This window comes from Spinacia oleracea, chromosome 2, assembly GCF_020520425.1.
Source record: "Spinacia oleracea cultivar Varoflay chromosome 2, BTI_SOV_V1, whole genome shotgun sequence".
In the NCBI taxonomy this organism is placed as follows: domain Eukaryota; kingdom Viridiplantae; phylum Streptophyta; class Magnoliopsida; order Caryophyllales; family Amaranthaceae; genus Spinacia; species Spinacia oleracea.
The window spans coordinates 16,328,718-16,336,852 of NC_079488.1; the positions used below are offsets into that span (position 1 = coordinate 16,328,718).

General features: G+C 33.5%; 1 long non-coding RNA gene across 2 annotated transcripts; it reads right to left on the minus strand.

Moving 5' to 3' along the window:
- Positions 1 to 1,167: 1,167 nt before the first annotated feature.
- On the minus strand, positions 1,168 to 7,157 carry LOC110796771 (uncharacterized). 2 transcript variants are annotated; one of them, XR_008926949.1, is made up of 5 exons: positions 6,467 to 7,157; positions 3,666 to 3,781; positions 3,438 to 3,552; positions 2,872 to 2,989; positions 1,168 to 2,751 (listed from the first exon to the last, which is right to left on the minus strand). It is a non-coding gene; the product is annotated as an uncharacterized lncRNA (long non-coding RNA). The 2 variants fall into 2 exon arrangements; XR_008926948.1 differs by having other exon boundaries at positions 2,872 to 3,552.
- Positions 7,158 to 8,135: the final 978 nt, after the last annotated feature.

An 8,135-nucleotide genomic window follows, 5' to 3' on the forward strand; every position in this document is an offset into this window, starting at 1 on the left:
GAGATCTGCAACCTGCAGCAAAGACTAGGGTTCGAGACCCTTGTACTGGCTATTGTGATTATTTTTTTAATTTATGTTTCCTTTCCTCCTCTTTTTATTTGTTTTTCTTTTACACTTGAAACAAAAAACCTCTCCACTAATTTTCTTAGTTTACTAAGTACTTTTTGCAAATTTATTCAATTAAAGTATTGAACTATATGTGTTTGAATTCATAAATTTAAAGAGTCGGGGTTTGAAACTTTGAATATTTTGGTGTAAAAAATTGCTAACTTGGAATTAAAATTGAAATTTATGATTTTGAATAGATTGACCTGAGATGAAGGGTTTAGATTGAGATTCTTTAGGAAAGATCGTATGTTAAAGTTTCAAAAAATCTAATTCAAGGCCACTTGAACCACCTTCAATGAACATCCAACACCCCAAAGTGAACCTCCAACACCTCAAAATGAACCTCTAATACAAGAAAATGAAAACTCGTAGAGTTCGATTATAGTTCTTTTAGTATTGTTGTAATAGAACAAGTGTACCATCAAATTGTTAGTTGTAAAATAAATTTTAATTATAATGTTTGATTTTATTAGGCGCACGTTTGAAAATTCCGAACCCTTATGCATAAAATCCTGGCACCGCCACTGCTTTAAGAGTGGGGGGAATGATAAGGGGAACACGCATATCTACATGCTAAACATAGTACAACTACTTTACATGTATTGAATAAAAAATAATGCAAAGATTGACAAGATACAATTAGCCGACCTCCATGCTCAGACAAGAGAAAGAATGAATCATATTAGTTTCTATCTGTGATCAATAACCTACTTACTTTTAAGGATATAGTACTTCACAGTATTCCAGATAATTTTGGTGTTGGTCGGAACTTCATGGAGAGTCTTGTCTCACCTCATTGGAGTAATGTGGTTCAAGTTGGGGTAATTTTAAACCAATGTCGTAAAACTAATTTCATTTGCATATTCTTAATTTGAGGGTGGAGAGGCCAATATCTCATATGTATTTCAACATACATATCACCCCAACGACAAAATAGAGATAAGACAAAAATTAAAGCAAGTGTCATTTTTCAAAGAACATTTTCAAAAAAAATTTGATTTTGTCCTTTAGCATTTGTCTTATCCCTATTTTGTTGGATGTAATATGATTTTGGTTTGATTTATACATCATTTAATGATTGAATTTGACTAAATATAAACTTGTGTACGAAAATATGTTAGAGCAAGATCAACCATAAGTCTTAAAACTTAGATTTTGCTAACATGGCATATGTCCCGCGTAATCTTAAGACAAGACAACATAATTTACAACGTTGAAGTGGCAAGTCTTGACAAAATCTAAAATTAAGACTCAACTTAAGGCTCAAGGTGATAAAATAATAAAATAACATTATATCTAAATGTTTTTTTTAACATAAACGTTTAGATTTGAGAATATATTAATAAACTACAACATCCACAAAATGTGCAAAAGAGGGACAACTTTTGTGTAAGACCGTCTTACCAAAAAGATCGGTTTGATTGCTTAACTAATTAGTTTCATTGCTTAACTAATTGGTTTCATTGCTTAACTAATAGTTACATTATTTAACTAATTTATACCATTGCTTAACTTATATGACACCAAAATGGTCTTTTGTGTAAGACCGTCTTACATAAAATTTGTAGCAAAAGAGGTACCACTTGGCCGAATTAAATCAAACGAAGTAGCAGGGAACAAAGCCCGCCCAAAAAAACACCTTGTTCCAAATTCTAAAGCCGTTACCTCCATACCTAAGCCTGGTAGTTAGACTAAAAAATTTCATTACATTATATCTAAATGTAGAGGTCTTATTATCTTAAAAAAAATGTCTAGAGGTCTTAAATTAATTTTAAGTGTGAAGAACTAAATTGTTTAAATCAAAAGTAATCTTGACAATAATTTATTTACTAAACAATAATGAAAAGATAGCGTGGAATATACAAATGTACAAGATAATAAGAGTCCCCATGAAAATCTGCATTTTAAAATCTCACATGTAGGTTCGACCCGAGCTCAAAAATTCTGGGCCTTGAACAAGAATTACCCCGGACATGTTAAAATTCCTTAAACATGGCCTCACAGGTCTAGTTTTGATGAGGTGCTGGTTCCATAAACCTAAGCCCTAACCCTGCGAACGCCCCATGGCTGTGTACGTCCATCTCTACAGGGATTCTAATGCTCATATACTAAACAAATGCATGACTACTGCCTACTCATCATGACTTTGAGCCCAGCCCTCAAATTTAGAACCCGTGTTCCGTGTTTCAAATGACCCAATTTTCAGGCCCGAGAATACATAAAGCTAGCAACAATCAAAATTGCAAGCTATATGAACACTTCCAGAAAACTTCCAGACTCAATACTCATGTTGCTACAAAAATCATTACGACCTAAAACACATTCCTTTTACATAGTTTCAGGATACGGCGATTATACAGCCATAACGTCAGACGCCCTAAGCATTATGTAGTCAGATGCATCTTTACCCTTGAACTCGTTTCCTGCCTACTTGGAATACATGACTGTGTTAGTGTTACCAATCATGAACTTGTTGGAATCTTTAATTTAAACCCTAATGGCTAATGCATCCATTAGGATCCTTAACGAACTCTTTGTTTCTTTGATTTCTTCAACACATGATAATCATTAGAAATTGCAACTCCGTCAATTGTTCCAGTACTCAACTCCTTTATTCCTTCATTTCCTCTCCGCTTCCTGGAACTAACAGACAGCTACAATTAAATATATATGAACCAAAACACAACCCCTAAACTATTGCGGTCTATTTGACTATTTCCCACCCCAAAAGGGTTCAGAGTAAGTAAGTTTGAGCCTAAATACCTGTTGCCTGTTGCCTGTTGCCTGTTGCCTGTTGGTTAAAGATGCTTGCCAGTGAATGCTTCCAGTACTCGGTAGAATCAAGGACATTGAACACCAATGTAATGGATTAAAAAATGTTCTGCAAGATTAAGAAAGTAAGTTTTGCATATACTTAATATGCATGTGTGATGTGTCAATATTTTTAGGTTGCAATTTGTCATGATCCCCAATCTTTGTAGTACCATTACCCGCATCCAAATTCATCTTCGTGCATCCATGGGAAAACTCGTTTTAATAAGTATCAGCTAAACTTTTTAGGTCAGTAAAGGTCAGCTCAGAAACAATTAAGGTAACGATACAAGTTTATGGACAATATCATTCTGCTTAACTTTGAGATAGTATAGACAGCTACTTTCATTCGTTTTTTCTGTATAATACAGGCAGTTAAGGTAGCTTAGTAGCAGTAATATACTAACTTCCATCACATAGCTGCCGGCCTCACAACAATGTTTGAGTATAGATTTGAAAACAAGTTATCACTTTAGTACTAGTTTATCTTTTGAGTGGCCAAAAGAATAATGTCTCACCTCTTGACTAAGAAGCGTACCAACTTTAATTATATGCCTCTTGACTAAGAAGCGTTCCAACTTTAATTATATGCCTCTTATGTGATGAGCTCCGCAACATTTCTTCCCCGCTTTTCTACAACAAAATACACTAAATAGTAAGTAGAAAGAAATTTTTTGTAAGTTAGGTAAAAATGTAAAATAAAAAAAAATCACGCAAAGAAGATCCAACAATCAATTGGTACATACAATCTTAAATTTAAACTCATCACGAATGTCTTCCTGTGTTATAATGGCAGCTGAAAATTAAATCCAAGAACAACACACATGTATAGACTCTTGGGCAACCTTCACAACTTTACCTTCTGGAAGAAACAAAAACAAACAAAGAACATTAAGTCAATTGACGGGAAAAATAAAGGGAAAAGCTTCAAACTAAGAATTCATCAACCATAATAATGTCCAAAGAACAAAACTAACAGAGGGAAACAAACCTATAAATTGTAAATAGGATTTTAAGTAAGATGAATTAAACAATGAGCAATATTTGCTGCAAAGGCTAGAAGATTCCACAACCATCTAAATTAGCACAACAGTTATTTGGATAGTTAAAGTTGGAAGCTATCAGCATACCTAAATATGTATCCGGCTTTGGAGCAAAAAGTAAAAGTCTCGCTGTCAGTCTAACACCAACATAAGGAAAGAGACCATTTAGAATCTCTCCATGTCTACTTGGTATATCCATAACCTCGTGTGCTAACAATACACCATCAAAAAATCTGGTAAAATACTTACAGATTTAGCTACGTTCACCCGACCCCCCTTACCCCGCTTCTTGCGGGAGCCTCTTTGAGACAATGGGGTAATGATAATGGTAATGATGATAATCTTGCAGAAAAAATGAACTAACAGATACAGTTCTTTTCACCGAATGAAACAGAAAAAGAAAAAGGAAAAAAAAGCAAGCAAGGGGTTGTTCTAGCAGAGACTTCTCTAAGCTAGGGGTTGAGGCATTAATTATATCCATGACAAAATATGGTAGGAGTAGGACTGAACCTGCTACAGATTTAGCTTACTTACTCTTGCAGAGAAAGAGAACTAACACATGCAGTTCTTTTCATCAAATGAAACATTGGCATGGAAAAAAAAACAGCCAGCAAGGGGTCATTCTAACAGAGACTTCTCTAAGCTACTATACATCCCCGACCACCATACCTCCCAATTATAATCTAACATATTCCCTTTAATAGAGACTATTAAATTTAGGAGGCCAGAGACAATTTGGTTGAATCCCTTTTGCAAGACCTTCCCAAAAAGTGGATTAATCCCTTCTTTGAATGAAAAAGATAATGTGCAAGATATACCAGCTAGGTTACTCCCTCCGTCCCACATTACTTGTTACACTTTCCTTTTTCGTCACTCCATCCCAGATTACTTGTTACACTTCTAAATTAGTAATAACTCCACAATGATTATATTGTCTCTCTCTTCCACTAAAAAGGTTTTGTCCCACACCCTCCCTCATTCAATTAAAAAAAATACTCCATTATATTTTCAATAATGCAAAGGTAAGTATAACGAATAATGTGGGACGAAGGGAGTAAGTCATATGCAAATCAAGATATTCCGCGTAACTGTTGGCCAAATGGGTTTCACTTTACCAAGAATTGAGCAACAAAAACTTGACATTTATAAAAAAAAAAGAGAAGAATAGCTCCCTCTGTATACCAATCAAATAAATAAAACAGAATGTTTCCACAAAAAAATAACAAGCAACAACTTCTCTCACATCCCAATGAAAAAAAAGGTGAAACGATTCCGCAGAAGTTTCCAACATTTCTCCAAACCAAATAAGCATCAAGCCAAATCAATTGTCTCAACATAACAAGGCTGAGGATCTTAATACTTTTAGCTTGATTCATCATCATCAGAGTGCTGCTCTTGAATGCTAAAGCTCTCTCCATTATATTTTTGTTTTTTATAACTCTTGTTAGTCACGTTGCTGACTTCTCAGGCAAACCAGACCAATAGGACCTTCAACATGTTGTTTCCTCCATTAATATTCATTCAGTTGTACGTTAAACAGTCTTCTTAATGCAGCAAACTTCCCTACTATATTAATAAAATCAGACCTCAGAAACGTCAACTTGTTATTGTTGGTAATCACAATCACAATCACAATCACATACAGATGGCATCAAATCAATTCGAAAATTTATCAAAAATTCCCATCTCACAACCGACAAAATCAAAACCCTAAACCCTAAGAATTATTTGAATCTCACATCAATTACGCAAATTATAATACTTGAGCATTGTTCAACAGGTACTCTACTAGTTTAGATTAGCAATGTTCAAACCCTACAAACGACCCAATTTTCGAACCCAATAATACATTACTGAAGCAAAATGTGAAATTCAACAATAAAAATTACAAGCTATATCAACACTTCTAATTTGGGATTTACATGATTGGTGTTGGATTGTAGGGTTGTGTTGATGTTTTTAGCCATAAATTCTCTAGAGCATTCTTGTACAAATTTGTTTACAAGGGCCAATGTCGATGGTAAATAGTGGATAAGACATTATAATACTCTAGAACATAAAGAACATAATAGATGGTTCTAACATTTACTCTCTATCTATAAGTAAATACTTCCTTTCATTTAACCAACTCATTATACGGAGTATTCTTTTAAAGCAATCTCCCTTGCTTAACTAATGCGCGCTTTAATCAACTGTGGCCGTTAGAGAAAGAGTCGGCAAGGGACGATAAGCCCACCGAAATCTACTTAATAAGCCCACCAAAATCTAATTTCTTAGTAAACGATAGAGTATATCATTTCGGTATATTATGAATTTTCTGTACATAATACAAATTTTTCTTTCACGTCTATTGAAGAATTTAAGAGGTTCCTATAGCAAATTTTCCCCTTTTCAGATGGATCAAATTGAAATCGTAGAATGTGAAAAATTGTGGATGTTGAGAGATAATTGCGATAACCAACTAGAATTAAAATTGATAGATATGAAAATTGAGGGATTCTTACTCCACTTTCTCGACAAAAACGGAGGGAAGCAATTAAGTCAAGAAAATCAAATGATCGGAGGATTTCTAGGAGAGGAATAATTATCACAATTAACACTTCTATTGGAAAATAAAATCTTTGAAAATAGAAAAGAGAATTAAAGGAGATTGATTTATTGGATGAGCACTTTTTTTTTTTCCCGACTAGATCGCCCAATAGTCATGCCCATGATGATCAATTATAATTAAACACGAAACATATATTATTATTATAAGTTTTTTCATTTTTCCCCTTAGAATCAGAAAAACAGAAGCGAAAGAGAAGTGAAGTATAGGTGGAATTAGAGGTGTCAAATCGGGTTACCGGATGGGTTGTGGGTTGATCCATGACAGTTCGGGTCTATCCGGTTCGGGTCAAGTTCGGGTCAAAAGTTATCAGGATCAGATCGGGTTTGGATCGGGTCTATTCAGTTCGGGTCAATTTCAGGTCAATTGTTGTCGGGTTCGGGTAAATTTCAAGTCGGGTCAAGTTCGGTTCGGGTAAAAAATGGTCCCGGTGATCCCGTGTCGGGTTCTAAACGGGTTTTGTCGGGTGAAACCCGGGTCGGGTAACTTTGGGTCGGGTAGACTTTGACTCGGGTCATTCCAGTTCGGGTCAATTCATTACCAGTTCGATTTCAATTTGGGTCATCTCAGTTAGGTCTCGGGTTGGATCGATTTCACTCTAGATTTTTTCAAGTCATTATCGATTAATGTTTTCATTCTATTTCTAATTAAACAAGTTATTAATCTACGTCTTTACGAGTATTTTTAATTTACTAAACTACAACATTGCTATATCAATTAGAGTTTGTTTAAAGTTATAAGATGATATATATATATATATATATATATATATATACATATATATATATATATATAAAGGAGGCATATTTGTTGAAATATTAGAGCGCCACCTAGGATTACTAATGGTTTCGGCCAATGAAAAATAAGATTTCTAATTTATTTTTGAATTAAAAAAATCGATTTCCACGTAGATAATTAATTAAGTGCCACGTGTATATTCTAATTAATTAATTACTAATATATACAACTCCATCCAAAATCAAATACTCTAAAAATTAAAAAATAAATCTAAAGTAAATTTCATCGAAAATCAAACACTAATCTAAAATAAAATAAATAAAATTCAATTTAAAATCAAATAGTAATCCAATATTAGAGCGCCACGTAGGAAATCTAAGGGTTTCGGCCAATGAAAAATAAGATTTCAAAATTAATTTTGAATTAAAAAAGTCGAGTACCACATAGATAACATCCAAAAACAAACACTCTCATATTAATAAAAAATAAATCTAAAATAAAATTCAATGCAAAATCAAAAACTAATCTAATCTAATATATAAAATTGGTATATAGGAGTTCTATTTAAACATAACAATTTAGTAGAATTCGTGCATCGCACGGGCTAAAATCTAGTGATTATATAACGAGAACCATATGTAAACAGTAGATACACAATATATATAAATCTATAAGAAATTAAGAATATAATTCTTTAAGTTGACACGAAATTCAACTTACTAAACAATAACGATAATAGTGTATAAGAACATACTCCGTACATCATAAATATACTCCAAATACAGCTAAACAACTACTCCGTATAACTTATCACAACAATTCTTCAA